Below are 17998 nucleotides of genomic sequence, written 5' to 3'. Positions count from 1 at the left end.
CAGTAAATGGTCGAGGCTGGAATTGAACCTGCAACATCTGCAACAAATTCTATAGCCTCTATAAATGGGCCGCGTGCTTAGACTGCTAGGCTTACGGCGCCCCTATAAAAATATATTTATTTAGACAAACATATAAAGGTTCCTCTGTAAACATGAAACCTCTGATTACAATACTAGGTGAACACGTCAACTTCACTTATTAGTTATTTATGCGTCGGATACATTATAATTTGGACTAAATGGTTAAAATGAGGTCAATACATCTTGTTGGGAAGTCACAAATTTACAATCTTAAAGGTCAAATTAGAAACCTATCCAAAAAAAGGTCCAGTTAGAGGGTTTGATGAGATCCACATCTGCTTGTTTGTGGATCTGCAGACAGTTAAAAACGTACTTCCATTCACTGTTACCTCGTTTCCACCAACGCAAACTGGGGTTATATTTCCGGGCTGGTGCTTGCGCTGGTTCGAAGCTCAACTCAACTCAACTCAACTTTATTTATATAGCACCTTTCAAACATGTAGCCCAAAGTGCTTCACAGAGTAACAGACAGTGAGAAAACAACAGCAATGGTAGAATTATAGAAGGCATGAAAAAATAAGAAATGCTTAAAAAAGAAAAGAAAATCAACACAGTAAAATTAATAAAATAAGTAAGAGTGGAAATAAAAGTTAAAAATAAAGTAGAGTTAACGAGATCAGGTGAACACAATAAATAAATAAGATAAATAAATACATGTTAAAACAATGGTTTAGATAATAATTATAAAAATAATAAGAATGATAATAAAATAATAAAATAATAATAAAAAAAATAATAATAATGATACTGATAATGCAGTCCAGGGCTAAAATAAATTACTCCACATTAAAAGCTAGATTAAAAAGGTAAGTCTTAAGTTTACTTTTAAAAACACCCAGAGAGCTCGCTGTTCTCATGTCCAGAGGCAAAGAGTTCCACAGCCTAGGGGCATAAAAACAGAAGCTGGTTGAACTTGCGAACCAGCACGGCACCCGTTTGTTTTTCCGCCCGCTAGAGCCTGTGGAAGAGGCACGTCATGACGTCAGATTTACATGACCGCTTTTCCCAGCAACACTAGTGCAAACTTTCCCTCACAACATCAACCATGGCGGACAACGGCAGCTCCACCACTGCTTTGCCTTGGAATCCATTAGTCTCTTTTATTTTTTCGCTGCAGGACAAAGGTGGAAACATGTTTGGTTTGCGGTTTTGATCACGGCAACCCTGCCCCTCACCCCTGACGTAAGTGGTTCGCTGTTCTAGACCAGCAAAGAGTTGGAGCCGCTCTGGAACTGGTTTTCCGGGGTGTCGGTTCACTTACAGTCACGAAAAAAAAACGCTTCTCAATTGAGCGCCAGCTCCAAACCAGCCCTGAAACTGCCTCGGTCGAAAAGGGGTATCTGAATGGTGACCTTCTGACTTGCTGCTCACAGCATGATACGAACTGAATTGGCAACACCACTTTTTAACAACTGTCTCCCTCATTATATAAAATCATCCATATAAAGAAAACTGTGAAACACTGTTTAGAAAATAAACCAATAGTAGATAACAAGATATAAGATAACAAGTGACCTGCAAAGGTGGGCGTCACGAGTTTAGGTGAATTAGTTTGACACTCACTGTCGGACAGAGCATAGACTGAACACAACACATGCTCGTAGTGGAATCAAGAAGTAAGATGCTGAGTTGCTTCAGGCTTGGGGACGATGGTGAAACAACCAGCTGAACCACACTGTCAGGATGGCTGCTGTGGTCCTTTCATGAGGGAACATTACAATGCCTTTTTAAATTTTAAATATAATTTTACATCTTTTTGACAGATGGTTAGATGAATTGTGATAATGACCAGATGTGCTGAAGGCTACCTTTCTTCAGGGATGTCCATTATTTTGTGTTGTTTGATGTGTATTTTCCTTCTTTCACATGTAAAGCTGGACACAAATCAGTGGGACTGCTGCTTATAATGGTGACTGCTGACAATCATGTTGCTTTGTAGCATTCAAAAGTGTCACCACTATGTATTTAATGTTGATGCAGGAACCATCATTTCATGCTGCACCTCAGGCTCCCTGCCTCTCATCTCCATTACACTCACCCCCAACCAAAAAAATAAATAAAACGTAACCCACAAACTCTTCAATTGAAATTTATTGGGCTCAGCAAACCTCCAAAATGGTTCTAAATCACTCTCCAGACTGAGTAGGCCTTTAGCCTCCTCATGCTGTAATGTTTTGTTTCTGAAATTGGGATTCTGGTGTACACAAACATACATTTTCACACTTCAAGATTAGGTTTGTCTTCTTTGTTTCTACGCATTCATATGAGCAGCAACCAATCAGTAGGAGGCCCTGACAGCTAGTAACAGTTAGTAACAGCTCCATGTGACAGGTGTCTTCCTGCGCTATGTAATCACAGTGTGAGGAACCATGCTGAGCAAAACAGACAACAACAGTGTTTATAATGATGGAATATCTACAGTGTGCAGACTCTAAACGAGGACTCTTGAGGATGCTTCAGATGCATTTTTGAATTGCATTTTAAAGTCAATTGCGGCACAACTCCGGTAATAACACACTGTCTCCTAAAGGGTTGAATTTACAGTTAGTGAACCAAGGTAGATGAGAGATAATAGGACCTATCAGACAATTCATTACCCGTGGACCCAGGTATTCAGTCTTACTGCCCACTGAGATTTGGTACCGGTCCAGTCCTGCACCAGATGTAAGCCTGAGGGGAGTGCTGGGTCAGGGTTAATGGCTATAGCATGGTATCATGTTCTGCTCAGTTGAAGGCCACCCTCTCACCCTGCCAAGAGGGCTCAGAGGTCAGCGGGGACATTAGTCTCAGTATTCTTCATTAGCCTTGCTAATTACAGGGCTCCTCTACGGGGATGGCAGCTCATGCCTGGGATGAGCCGCACACTCTTCTGCCTCCTGTCTTTACTTTAAGCCACTGTGGACCTTGCCATATGCTGAGCTGTGGTTAGCTCTTACAAAAGAGCCGGTTATTCTTGACTTGTCCACCCAGTTTAGAGATATGTCAAGTCAACACACATCCACACCCAGGATCACTCTCTGGACTACGCTCCCTGACATGAAGCCCCAGAATTTTGCACGCTGACAGGCCCTATTTTCTGCTACGAGAAAGCGCTCTTACAGGTCCTTTGCACTGCTATCGATGGAGGGGTGGCCTGTGACATTGCCTTTGGCCTCCATTGCTTGTTGTTGTTATGTGTAAGACAGCTCTTGTAGCACTGGCTGGGCTCTGAGGAGCAGAGCTGCCTGCTGGGTGAGGTGTCAGAATGATGATTGCTTTCTGACCTTGGCCGGCTCTCCATTACATCCATAATGAAAGCTGCACTTTCTCTACAGCTGCCTCTAAATGGTAAAAGGTGCCTCGCTGTATGTCTTTGCCTTTGATTTCACATGCTTGTTGGCATTTGATCCATAACGTCTTTCCTCTTTTGGTGACCATGCACCTCTGGGACCTGCCATCATGGCACAGTAGCTGGGTGTCTTCATTCATTCATGTGTAGCCCGGTCTGCAGCTCTTTGATTGGACTCTTTGAACAAGTAGAAAGAACCTTTCACAGTGCCATATTTTAGATCAAACCTCTGACCCTGTTGTAGAGAACTAATGCAAAAAAATGACATTTCTTACCTTAAAGAGACTATACAAATGCCAATATAAGTGCCTGCGTCCCTCTATAGCAGTAACAGCTTATGTTAATATTTAGCTTGTTAGCTTCACTGACTTTACGGATGATCTACATCCCAGGCCAAAATCCTGTATGTTCCAATTGAGAGCTTTTGGGGTACAAGGTTAAAAGAAATACCTGTACATATTTATATCGGATGCTTACATGACCTTACAGCAAGATGTCAACCTCTGTCAGATTTAATGCAACAGATGGTCTAGCTGTTGAAGCTAGTAGCAAAAATGCTCCATACAGGAAACATGCTATGATGAATTAGTCCAAAGAAAGCTTTACCTCCCTGTTGGTCCTTTTCAAGTACGTTAACACTCAAATCTACCTTTTTTTATATTGTGTGCTGTTATGTCCCTTTCAGCACACCATAGTTAAACCCCTGCAGTGTCTTCCTGCTTCCTGCTGCTGCTGCTGTGATGGAAAATAACAACACCACTGTGCTTTTGGATTACATTTTTCACTTTTAAAAACCTTCCATAAGGCTCAGGTGACTGCTCAAAGGTGATGTGCCCTTTTTATTTAAACAGAATTAAAATATCATCAAAGTAATACCACCTACGAGCCAAGCATTCAGGTGCAGCTAATCAGACTGATGTCAGTGGGCAACTGCATCACAAAAGCTGGCAGAGAACTATTTTAGAGTATGCAGATCACCACAGATGTGTGGGTGAAAGTAAACCGATAAAGCAAACTACAGTGCTTGTTAAAAAGGTGGCATCTGACTGCAGACCAGTCAACATGGTGGAAGACATCATTGCACTTATTGTTTCCCAAATCAAGACACTGGTAAGAAATTATTCACATTTTTTTTGCCATAGTGTTTTTAGTGAAGTTTCTAACCACAAAATACAGCTTTATCATAAATCATTTTCCACTTTCACAGCTGCATGGCTGTATCTCAAGGTTTAACAAATGGACAAACAACACAATAACAACTAAAGAAAAATGAAAGAAAAATAATAATAAAAAAAATTAGAATGAACAGAGCTTCTCTAAATCAAACTAGGCTATTCAATTTGAAAGAAATACAATCAAGGTCAGTTGGCATATATTAAGACAAAATGAAAGAATCTGCATTTCTACAGGGATTTTGGGACTGCAGTGTTGGATTGTTTTTTAACATAATCAATGAAGTGTTTCCAAATTTTTTTCAAAAACGTGTTCTTTTGGTTTCTGGATGTATGTTATTTTTTTCTAATGGGAGTGTTGACAACATCTGATTTAGCCAATGGTTGGTACTGGGTCTGTTAGTGTCTTTCCAGTTTTGTGAATACATTTCTTTGCAGACAGCAGTCTATGGTCAATACATTTGCATTCATTTTCAGTGTAACAATGTTTTTCTGGATATATTACTAACATAAACAATTTGGAGTCTAGTATGGGGTTATTATGCACTTTAAATCTATTTTGAAATGTGAAATAATGGAATTTCCAGCATTCAGAGCAATGATTCATGATTAATTATTGAAATCCAGTGATTAGACGTGACTTAGAAAGTTAATTGTTCACAGCCCTAAAAATAAGACTCATTAAGCCCTATTTTTCACCCTCCACCTAACTTTCCTTTAGATTTAATTGCTTGTTTATCAAACACTGTTAGCGGACTGCAGGTCAGTTTCAGGTGCTTCATGTGTAAGATTCCATCTTGTGCTTTCGAAGACAAAGAAAAAGAGATGAGCTGTTATTAACAAGTGAGAAAGTGGAAGGGGAGCTTTGGAGCGACACAGAGGTACCATCCCATAACTTCTCTGCACATAGGCCTGTCTGAAAAGTCCCATTGATCAGCTCCAAGTCTCTTGTTCAGCACTAACCGCTATCCCTCATCCCAAACTGTCACAAAGCCGTCAAGATCAAATCCCGCTCCTACATGGCAGGCCTGAGAGTGCGTTTCCCTCTGATACCATACAACCCCAATAGACAGGGGAGCGATAGAAAAAGCCCAGTAGAAAACTAGAACTGCTGCCACATCTTTGGCAACCATTACTGCCTTTTTTGTGACACGGTTTTTGATATGTCACCTTCTGATCTGAAGCGGGTTTCTGCTGGTCTCGCCTCAAGGGGTCGGGGGGTAGGCTGCGCTTGCAGAAAAGTCGGTGAGAAAACGAGCACTTTGCATTCAATTGCTCCCCGTTTGGTACTTCTTTCCCCACCGCTTCTGAGGAAGAGAGGAGACAAACAGATATCCAGAGGAGCTTTCTCTCCTTTTTCATCCCCATTGTCAAGTTAATTTACAGTGGAATCGTCCCAGATGCAGGATGCCATGTGAGTTATTGATTATTTTCCTCCTGCTCTCAGAGCCATCATCCTGAGCCTTGATGGAACAATGAGGGAGGGTTGGGCCCCAGAGGAGTGGTATGTACAACTCTGTACACGCCACTTTACACTTGTAGTCACTGTCGGGAACATACAACAGAATTCAATTTACACCGCTTTTAGACAAATGTAAACATACCTCACGCATCGCACCGGTTCAAATCTCTGTAGTCTGAGGTCATTACACACACGCCTGCAGGCATGTGAAGAAACTCCCTCTAAAGGATGTGTAAATTAAAAAGAAAATGTATGTTTTATAAAAGTAAATTCTCCAAACAATAGCTGTGAAAAACATTTTTAGTGTTGGAATAAATTGATAAAAGCAATAGAGCCATGATGGAAACAATGGTGTTTTAGGAGCTACTCTGAAAGCATAGCTGGATGCTGCTGGTTATTTTCACACAAAAACAAAACAAAGTTTTACCACAGATCATATCATAAATTGGTTACCTTAACATCATTATAAAATGTGGGTCAAACTATGTTATATGGAAAAAATAACATTGACAATGTATATGTCATATGAACTTGAGTCCTGATTTTCATGCATTTCAAACTTGACTTGAACTCAAGCACTGATGACTGTCCTCAGTCTCTAGCATTGACTGCATTAGGACTTTGAAGATTTGGAGGAATCCTCATACTTATTATTGAAAAAGACTGATTTTTGATTAGATTCTTTAAATAAAGCCCTGATAATTTATCATGTTTAAAGCAAGTGCTGGCAAGTGTGTTTATCTACATGCACATCCACAAGCTGTCTTATTCAGCAGCAGTTCCTGCCAGGATGTACATAAAAGATTTCAAAGATTTTCTACTAATTTAAAGTGAGAACAGAGCAACATGTGAAATATTTAAAAGGACTATCGAGGGCGAGACAAGCTCAAACTTTGACAGACATCTGTCCAGGATGAACCCAGAAAAGTAAGTGAGACGGCAAAGTAAATTAGCTCACTTAATCTGTTTATTATGTTACTGTTAGCAAGCTAATGGTAGTGTTATCAACTAATGTGGCTCAACCACTCAGCCCAAGATGTTTGGTAAGTTAAAATTCTGATTGATAGCAAGGGGGCATTGAGTTCAGGTTCATACAGTGAAGAGTTTGGAGTGCAAAATATGTCATTAATGTAATAAGAAATATAAATATTGAGGACTTAGAATTATAACTCTGCAAATTCAATTTTCACTATATATAATAAAGAACTTGAAAATAATTAGTTTTGTACTTGCTTACACTAATCCAAGAAGATTTCAACCTAGTAAGACTTTTACTTGTGTAATATCCGGACTCCTTACCTGAGTTGGATAATCTATCCCTTGACTGTTCCTCAGTGCAATGCTGCTGTGCTGTTCTTGCTGCTCTACTAATGTAAGGACAGTGCATTGCACTTGTGTAAGTTGTAGCATAGTGAAATATACTTCCTCCAAGTCCCAAAAAATAATCTCTCTGTGGCCACTATTGCTATATTTATATAATTGGACGTCTAATAAAAGCACAAAGACTGCAAGTGTGTTTGTAATTAACTGTACTGCACTTAGGTGATGGTCCATATCAGCATGTGGGGACAGGCATGCTGGAGACACATTCAGTTCATCAAACTCTGATCTGCATCATTATCTTTGATGATTTAGAATGGATCAACACTATGGAACTATACTAAATATGCTCTCCAACATATCACTAAACTAGGATAGGCATTGACATGGAGCTATTAAAGTTAACAGCTACAAAAATAAATAAATGCAAATGTCAAGTATTATAGCACTGCACCCGGTAGCTGGTTATTGCTTTGTTCCCAACATGCATTGGGGAAAAAAAACCATCATAAAAATGAGATGAATGCATGAAGGAGGTGGGAACTTGTACCTGTGACACACCTAATGCAAATAGGTGACAAAATTAACACAGGATAGCTCAGCTAATTGAGCCTGTTACAGGACTGCATGCTTGTTTTTTGAGGGACAGATTTGATGCCATTAAAGGAACATTTCATGAATTTTAAATGTCCAATAGTCCATCACCAACATTTAAGGTCTGTCTAGTCTTGTGAACAAAAAAAAAGACGCATGTTCATTGGAGTTTTTACAATGAGTGATTTCTTTTTTGCCTGTCCATGCTCATCTTCATCACAGAAAAATGGTATTTGATGAATTTGTCATCATACATTTTGTTGACAGAATGAACACTGCTCAAATTCCAATAAATGTTGCTTATTGCATTTTAATTAATGTAGGTTTGTTCTCCTCAACACTAAAAATGGTATTAGGCCACAGACACATTAATGCCAGGTCTGGAGGCAGCGCTAATGTTTGAAGGGTTTCTGTTTGTTAAAGGTGAATGAATTTGCTCCATATAGAATCACAGAACCCGAGATGGAGAGGTTGTTTTTTTAAGGAGGAAAAGTAAGGAGGAGTGACCCGCGGTAACACTATCAGAATGTCAAAAAGCCTCTCTGACTCAACTAATCCCCTCCTGCCTATGAAGTACTCCCTCCTGTGATTAACTGCCTAATGAACATGCACAAAGACAGCATTGAAATAGGTCAGGAAAACGCTTCATGGGCAGTTAGATAAGCATTTGTCCTCTGATGTTATACACACTAACGGTACTTTAACGATTCCCCGGGAGCCAAACATTTAACTAAAAGATTAGGGCAAAGAAAACACTTCAGTCTTAATTGCTAATGTTGTTCAGCGCTATTTTCAGCACTTATCTCTTTGCTTTCACACTTCTCAGGTTACAAATGTGGGATTCATGCATTTGCAGGCAGCCATTTGATGTCAGTTGAACAATATGGAGAGCAATGTCCCGTGATTGTAGAGTAACGTATAGCATTTGTCAGTCTGTGCTTGACATGAGTGTTTGCTGCATCAGTTTTAAACTGTGTCATCAAAAGAAAATCAAACAGAGCGATTGTTGCTTTTGATGTGAACAGATTAAACCATCAAAGATTTTAATTGTTTCTAAAACGCTTTCAGATCTTTAGTATTCCCTTTGCTGAGACTGTCTTCCATCTGTCTCCCTAGTGCTGTACCATGAAGGGGGATGCAACACACCCGTATACACAGAGACAGGCATACACACAAACACACACACACACCCACACACAAAGGACTAAGTGTTAGTGCAGATAATTATGCGCTCATTAGAGGGTAAAAGTTTGGTGCTCCCATTAATGTCAGAACTCAGATAATTGCCTCACTATTAGTGTATTTGGTAGATCAAAGCATCAACACTTCATCTTTGATTAACTCTCATCACATTAGCACAGCAACGATGGAGCTGAAGGGAAATGACCACCCCCTTATGACCTCCACAATAACACACTTTTCTCTCCAGTTTATGAAAAAATAATTCAACAAAGAACGATAAAAAATATGAATTAGGATCATTTAAAAGTTTGGATTCATGTGCCTCTCTTTTTAACTCTTTTGTAACTGACTCAGTGGAACGGTTTGGCATAAAAGTGATAGAGTAAAGACAAAAACACAGAGCCAGACGGTGGTAAACCTACCTGGAGTTACGGCTGGACTTTGAGGAAACAGCTAGCCCAGACAAGAATAGCTTCAACAGGTAGCTGACCCTAAAAAAACATGATGCAATCTATAAATATGATAACTCAACGTAGGTGTTGGTGGGCATCTTTTGAAACCTCCTACAGTCCAGGCTGGTTATTTCCCGTTCCATACAACTCCAGCTTTTACCTACAGGAAACCTGTGCTCTATTTTTTCCATTTGTTGTATCATGATATGCTAACCAAACCTGAAGATGCCTTAACATTAGCAAATAGGTTTTCCTCTCATTGGCTGCAGTGTTTGTGGATCATGTTATGTGGATATAGAAACTATTGAGACCACACCTGTTGAGCCATGGAGAGTCCTTCAACAAGCTTGTCAACCTTAAGGTAACAATGGAAAGTATGGTGAGCATGGCAGGTCAAAGATCAGGGAGTATTTACAATTTCACAAGCCATCTTCAACTTCATGTAAGGGGTAATGTGTAGTTAGCTAGTGGTTATGCAAAATAGAATCCTGACAGGGTGAGACAAGACCTAGACATGAAGCTGCAGGGTCATATGCGACCTATCGGGTGCAACCGGTCCTGCAACGGCCAAATTCTGCCAGATCCATGTCCAGCCCGTCTCTGATCCGTCACGGCACCGGATCTGATAGATCTATTCAATGTGTTAACTCCCACTGGATCCGCTCTGTTGTGTTCCGGCTGTGTCTCTGATGCCAGATGCCGGAGCACGACGCATCAGTATGCACGTAGCAGCTGGAGCGGGACAGGAAGTCAGGCACCAAAACAAAATTAAAACATCCAGTAAATTTTCAAAATAAAACACTCTTCACTTAACTACAACAACAAACCCTCATGATTAGCAAAGCCAGGCCTAGAGTCAACAAGTAAGAGGTTTTCAGAGGACCAGAAAGATAACATAGATGAGGAGAGGAGGAGGAGAATCCTTGATCCAGTAATTACCGTGGGAATACCTCGGTCACATGACTCCAGCTGTCCGGCGGTCCTACTGTGTGCTGTGTTCTGAAAACGCAACTGGTGGGCGTTGACGGAGGAGAAAGCATGGAGCCGGACCACAGCGGATTGGAGATGGACCAGACACGATCTGGTGGAAGTCCTGTGATACAAGACCAAAGCTCATACCATGTTTCGCTTCGTGGTCGCTTGATGTCTGTTTCCTTCAGTTTGGTGACATGACTTTGACACCTTTGTTTCAACATCTCTTTCTAATTTCTTCACTGTTTTCCCTTTTCTCATCCTCTGTTTTCTGCAGGTGATTGGTCAGCCATTAACCACTAATCTAAAGTTCTGTGCTCTCCAAATAAATTGAGAGTAGTATTATAATATGCTTCACGTTGTCTATGGATGATATCAGAAAGTAATGTTGTTGTCACAGTGTCAACAGTAAGAGGTGAAATCATAAACAGTACACTAGAAGTTTTCTGATTTGATATGTGTGACGTGTGTGATCAGGTTGTCTCTCACGTCACCTTTGCTATTCAGAGTTAATAACTGTTGCCGAGGGGGTTTTAACCAATCAGAATCAAGTATTTAACTCAACCAGGTGATAAGTAAGTAAGTCTGGTGAGCGGGCCTTTATGCAGATAAGAATACCGACAGGGTGAGCAAGACCATGTTGCAAAGTGAACAGGCTTTGCTGTTGATACACCTTTTAACATAAGTGGGGCAGCAACTTTTGACATTGTTGCTGTTATCACTACCTCTTATGGTTTAGGTTACTTCGTAGAGATCAGCAGCTTAGAGATCTCCAGCTCTGCTCTCATGGTCTGGATTACAGGACAGGAAGTTGGTCCACTTTTCTCTATCAGAGATGGTTGGGGTCCAGTAGCTCCTCAGGCTGCTCTCACATCTGTGCCCACTAACTGTCATTATTTCCCCACTTTCAAGACGAGCCGGAGACAGAAATGAACTTTTTGCCACAGTGTCAACAGGCAGAGGTGAAATGTGCCAGACTCCTTTCCTCTGTTTGATTTGATGTGACTTGCGTGATAAGGTTGTCCCGAGCAGTGCATTAGCTGTTGAGTATAATTCACTGTTGTTATGAGGTTTTGACCAATCAGAATCAAGTATTCAACACAGCTGAGCAATGTATTTACATAGTAACTGTATACAGCATAATCTGCCTTTTTGTATTCATTATTTTTGACATTACTATCCAGGTATTTAGCATGCTTAACCCCTTGTGAATCTTTTATAAATGCAACCAAGCTTTCCTAAACATGAACTCATTTGTTTTTGACCAAAACATTTAACATTCCATTATGCAACTTTTATAGGCTTACTTAAATGTGTTATTATTTTATCACAAGATCATCTGTGCTGTATGATAATGAAACAGTGACTTGACACCTGACATCGAATCTGATCCTTTTTTTTTATCCTCACAAATGTGCACGTGTAATTGTTCTTCTCCGTCAGTAACAAACATTAATGCACCGTGGCGGTGAGCTTGCTACCCCTACTCGCCTCTCTAAATACGTTTCAAATTGGGGCAATTAGGAAGGTAAAAGTTGCTGGAGTGGTAGAGGTGCCAAAACTTAGCGCTGGCAGTAATCTTGTCTTCACAGCGGGCCTTGGCCCCGGCTTCAACCTCTGTCTTTTATCTTCCCTTTGTTGGCGTGGCTGCGCCGGAGCAGAGGTTCAACGCTTCTCCTCCCTCCTCTGCTGTGGCTCCACAAAGATGATTCCCTTCTAGTAACAAGCCTTCACCCGGCATCCACGCTACCGTCTCCACTACACCTCGCCCCACCTCTCCCCCTTTCTCCTTCTCTTTCTCCCTTGTTCCCTCGCTCTATGCTTAGCCAACATCAAAGGGACCTATCATACCCCAATGGCTTAAATCTTTTAACAGGGAATAACAGCCGGAGTACATCCAGACCCCTCGCGTCCCACAGTCATGTCACCATGTGTTCCCGCAATGATCGCCAGGGGAGAGGCTCCGGCCGGGTGGAGATCTTTTCTGGTGGTGCGTGTTCACTCTGCACGACTGCAAGGGGGGCCCCGACACTGTGATCAGGGGCCAGGCCAAATTCTGTTTGAAATGTGAATGGGCTAATTTTCATCAGCCTCCCCTCATGCTAGGGGAGGTCCCAGGTGCCACAGCATGCCAAGGGTCATCATTAGAAGAAGGCTGACTTCAAAAATATAAAATATACCCCAAAAAAAAAAAATAGCAGCCACGCCACTGCATCTTGTGGCAATGTTTCTTTCTTTTTCACTCTTTTATTATTCTATTTCTAAATTCATAAACATTGATGAATAAAATTTATACAACCCGCATGCTCCCTTTGTGACGCTCCCACATCTTCACTTTCTCTATATCTGATTTCTTTTTTATTTCACCCTCCTTTTTTTTCCTCGCCTGATGTATAAACAAACAAAATAGTGACTGAAAATGTGGAGACGACCTAGCTCCAGATATCGGGGGGGAGGAGGAGGAGGTTCATATCTGATTTGAAATTCAGACGGATTCCATGATCAAAGGAGGCTCAATATCTCTCAGCTGTTCAAAGGGACTTGTATAAAACAAATGTGATGTGACCAAGTGTAGAGGAGCACTCATTAAGAGCTAAAGCAGATAATGACAGGTAAGATGAGGAGACGGCGCCGTGCTCTAATTCTCTCCCCCCACTGAACAGGCATTTGTTTGCTTTTGCGTGTGTTTTTGTGTCTTCCTCGCGCCTGCGTTTTTGTTGCTTTTGATATTGATTAGGGAGGGAATAGGAGAAGAGGTACACGAGGGTTTCAGACACCGCTCTCCTGCTCCCTTTTGTCGGAGACAGCCCTTGAGTTCTTGCTGTTGTTCTCTGCCATGCGCCAGCACAGGGAGTTTGGGTTGCTTTGCACACAAAGTCACACAGAGCTAAACGCCTCCCTTTAGGGTCTGCAGGGTATAAACCACCCCATTGTTTCTCTTTTGTGTTGTTAGGAGAAGTGAGTGAATGTGAATTTTACACCCACCTCGTCAAGGCTTTCTGTAATAAAGAGCAACTTTATGCATTTTAAAACTAGAAGAAAAATACATCAATCTAATGATCCAATTGTCTCTGCTCTGGAGAGGATGGGAGTCTCCAGTGAGGTGCTGTTCAAAAATAATGCGTGTACTTGATGTTCTAAGCTTATAATCTACGCCAAAAGATAAAAAACTACACAAAACAACAAGAGTGATATTATTAAGAGTCAGATATATGTTTGATGTTTGGCCTCTTTGCCCCTGCCTCTCTGTTTTCGGGTCCTGACCTTCAGCGAGCACACGGCTCCAAATGAGCCGGGTCAGTTTTGTAGTCTTTTTGTGCTTGGAGGAGCCATGAAATATTCAGGATTAGTGCTTCCCTGAGACCAGGCTGGTGGCTGTGGCTGCTTTGTTAGCGAGCCTCGCCTCACCCTGCACTCCTGTCCGGTGTCCACTCTGCACCTTGAACCATTGTCTTCAGGGGGGTGAACTCCGGAGTCCACTCCCTCCGAACATAATGTCCTATTTTCTGCTCGTCTTCACCGAAGGTCTTTCCTGCACTTAGCAAGAATTCTCGATGCCGTCATGCAATTCCTCCCACCTCATTGCTTGATAGCAGTATATTTATATATATATGTATGGCTATTTCCAGCAGGTAAGGGTGTGGGATATAGCTCTATGTGGACTTTGTCAATTCATGACCAATGGCTAGGTCCTGCATTATACACTAAGCTGAGCAGGAGAGCAGGTTTGTTTTATTCACAACCTTGTGGATTCAAACAGATTGCTCAGACTGGGGAATTGAAGCAGATACTATCATACAGGTCCAAGACATGGAGAGAGAACAGGTAGGAATAAACTATGTATAAAAGCACTGGTAAGCTTCAGCCTCAGGCAAAGCTACACGGGCTACAATGTTACCCTCCCCAAAGCCACAATCAATTCTTGGCTTCACGGTATCCAAATGTTTATTTTTGCTCGGCTGAGATATAATGACACGTCGTTCTGAGATACAATTGTACCCTTGGCTCGCAGTGGTATTACAGGAACGCCTTGATAAGATTTACCTTGGTTTGGGATGAGTTCTGAGCTGATCAAATTTAAACAAGTTGTAAATACTGAGAGCCTGAACCTTCACTGCTCATGATAAATCGAGAGAGTGGAGGCTCCACATTGTTTCTTCTGCCTGTTTCAGATCGGAGCACATGTGTTGCATTTCCAGTACCGACCACTTTAAACAATTCAAATCACTTTAGATTCAAAATCCTGCATGTCAGAGTTAACAGGTGTAACATATTACTGCTCTATCCCCTCCTCCATAAAATAATGCCCCACCACATCCAAAAATATTATCATCTCATTCAAATTCATAACACTGATGGCTTTCGAGCATCATCTATATAATCCTGGAATAATTTCCCCATGTGTCTGTCCATATCTGGAGTCATAAATAGCCGTTCCAGGACAAAATCCTTCGTAAAAGGGCAGGATGTATGTGCGGACGACGCCGTGGTGTGTCCGTCTTGTGTGATATATAAACCCAGCTATCTGCTCCGTCTAGCCTGACATGCTCTTAATCCAGCCTGACGAAGGGATGCGCTCTGTCGGTTAGCAAGGGCTTCATTGAGGCGGCGGGCGGAAACAAAACCCCAAATCCCACCTCCACCCCAATCTTTCCCTCAGCCCCCGACACACTACATCCATAAGTATTCTATTAACCCTGGTCGTACCTGTCTGAAGAGCTGAACATGGCTAAATCAATGAGAATATGTCTGCTTATATGAGCTGTGTCTTTGTCTATACAAATGGATGATACCTGAGCAAATGTGACACGTGGTTTTTACTTCTTCATTATTGCTGTTTTCCCTCCAGACTTAAGATACTACCGGAAATAAGATGCTCATTAAAGCTCAGAATGAGCGCACATACACCCCCAAGTCTTCGCTCCGTGACTGCAGGGCCCTGTAGGCCCCTTTGCAGACTGTGGTCCCTGCTAAACAGCATGGGGTCCCCAGCAAGGGGTGGGGGGTTTCACCTGCCGGGAGCTGTTATAACCTTAGGGATTTCAGTGTAGGGGAATACATCAAGCTGGAACTGTACACACAAATGTGCATCTATCAAGAGTACATGATGGTAAACAGAGCACAATGTTGGGGTTCCACTCATCCCCAAGATTATTAAAGTACTCAAAATGACTGTTATTGAGTTCTTATAGTCCAAGCCTAGATTCGGTCTTGCTTCACCTTAATTTAGACAAAGTCTAACTTTGGTCAAGTTCAACTGCAGGAAAGGCAAATTTCGGAAAAACAAATTGTCCCAAATCAGTGGAGCTGTCAAGCTATCCCAGCTGGTTTGGATATGAAAACGCTTTCCTTTTGTGCCATTGTTCAGAAACGTATGCACTCTATTCAAAACACTTTTGGATAATCATGCATTTTCTAAAACTTATGCACTGCATTTTTGCTACAATGCCTCTCTAAGTACAGCAGACTTTCCCAGAGGGACTAAGGCTGGCAGGCAGGTTCAGATTTACACATGTAATACCTCACACTCACACTAGGGGGCAGTATGTGACTTAAAAACATGTAATTGTTGAGGCAATGGCTTGACAGGCCCATGTGCGCGCTCCAAAAATTTAATGAAAATTCAAAGTCAAATTGATGTTATCCTTGATAAAAGCAATCCTCACAGCACGCATCAGCAACATTCCTATGAGCCATCTGTATTATGTGTCAATTTAACAGCCTCTAAATAATCATATGTGCCGCATACATGGAGCTCTTACAGAGTGCAACAGTACCTTGGCAGGATTAGTGGCTGCTTTTCACAGCATACTTATACAGGTAGTCTTTCACTGTTGTGATAATGGATGTGTATCTTAGAAAGGTAGTATTCCTTTGGGAGTGTAAACACACTTGATGGAAAATAGTTTTTAAATCGGAGACCTCTGAGCAGTTAAAAATGTGTGTTTCAAATGTTATAGAAATATTTGGATCTCTTACATTAGTTTAATGTTATTAAATTGGCATGTTCTAATTTACACTTTGTTACTTTGGCCCTTCTAAAGTATCCAAGGATTCAGATCTGTTTCCTCTGAGATGCTTTTATTTTGTTAGAGCTGTGGATTTAAACCTGCAAAGATTCCAATGATTAACTCAGTCCAGCCATGCCCCATTAGATCTGCTGAAAATGTCATAAGAAAAATAATAAATAACATAATGATGAATGGCACAAAACTTCCATTTAGGTCTCCATGTTAAAGCGCAGGTGGGCATGACCTCGGCGCTGACACGTGCACCGGTCTATGAACAGAGTCAATTAGGAGCGGCTGCAGATTATTTCTTAATTAAATAGGGGGCTACCTTAACCACAAAGGTACAGCAGCTCACACCTCACAGTGCAACACTAACAGCTGCCAGGCCTTGTTCTGCCGAGAGAGAGGGGGCTGTTCATTAAGCCGCGCTATCTCTCCTGGGCTTGTCCACCTGCCTTGATCACGTTTGCATTAATAATGCATCGCCGAGTGCAGTAATACAACCATTACATTGGCTGCTCCTCTCAGCCTCTCGCTGGCAGCTCTGCCACCTCAACATGGGGGGAAAATTGTAATCTTTTTCTCCTTTATCCAGGGCTCCTCTTATATTGCCACCCCAAAGAACACATTTCTGCTGTATACACACACCAAAATGGCTTTACCCTTTCTCTTTAGGGTTCACTACACTTTGAAAACAATACAGCTGCTTCCGCAAGATGAAAGTTGACCATTTGGAGTCTGAAGAATGTTCGTTCCTGCACAATTCCTTGTCTGGTAGGATATATATCGTAGCAACTGAAGAAGAAGAAGAGTGTTTGTTTCTCAGAAAGGGAGAAGGAGAAGTGCAGACTGATGGGATTCTCAGCTGCAGACGTGCCTTTCAAGGTGACCATGAATTTTAATGGTAGCAGGAAATGTTTGGGAAGATTCCCTTCAATTATTGGGCTCGCCTGATAGGAATAGATTGGGGGAGATTTGCATAGATTTCAAACACCTGTAATTAAATCTAAATGTGGCTGGGCCTTTCTCAAACAGCGGGCTTTACGTGCAAGAGGTCCGACAAGCTGGAGAAAAAGACACCATTTCCAGGGATCACATCCTTGTTAAAATTCACAGAATAATTGTCTTTGTATAGGAGAACAGTATATCCAAACAGTCAATAGGAGAAATGGAACCAGTTGCGGAGCACCCATGACTGCGTGCTGCTTGAGTAAATATTACTTATTATTTTCTAATGTAGCACTCCTAAGCCCGAGCTCAGATTTCCATTTGGAAGCAAACATTAAGGAGATTCAGGAGCCATCCAAATGGCCAAGTAATTAATGTGACCACGCACGCCCAAGATATTAGAATGTTAACAGTGTTGGAGCCATGTGATTCCGAATACAGAGTGAGGGCTTTATTACTGCGGCCCAGACAGGGGG

The sequence above is a fragment of the Notolabrus celidotus genome, chromosome 2 (assembly GCF_009762535.1).
Source record: "Notolabrus celidotus isolate fNotCel1 chromosome 2, fNotCel1.pri, whole genome shotgun sequence".
In the NCBI taxonomy this organism is placed as follows: Eukaryota; Metazoa; Chordata; class Actinopteri; order Labriformes; family Labridae; genus Notolabrus; species Notolabrus celidotus.
Note: the sequence above shows the minus strand (reverse complement) of the source record.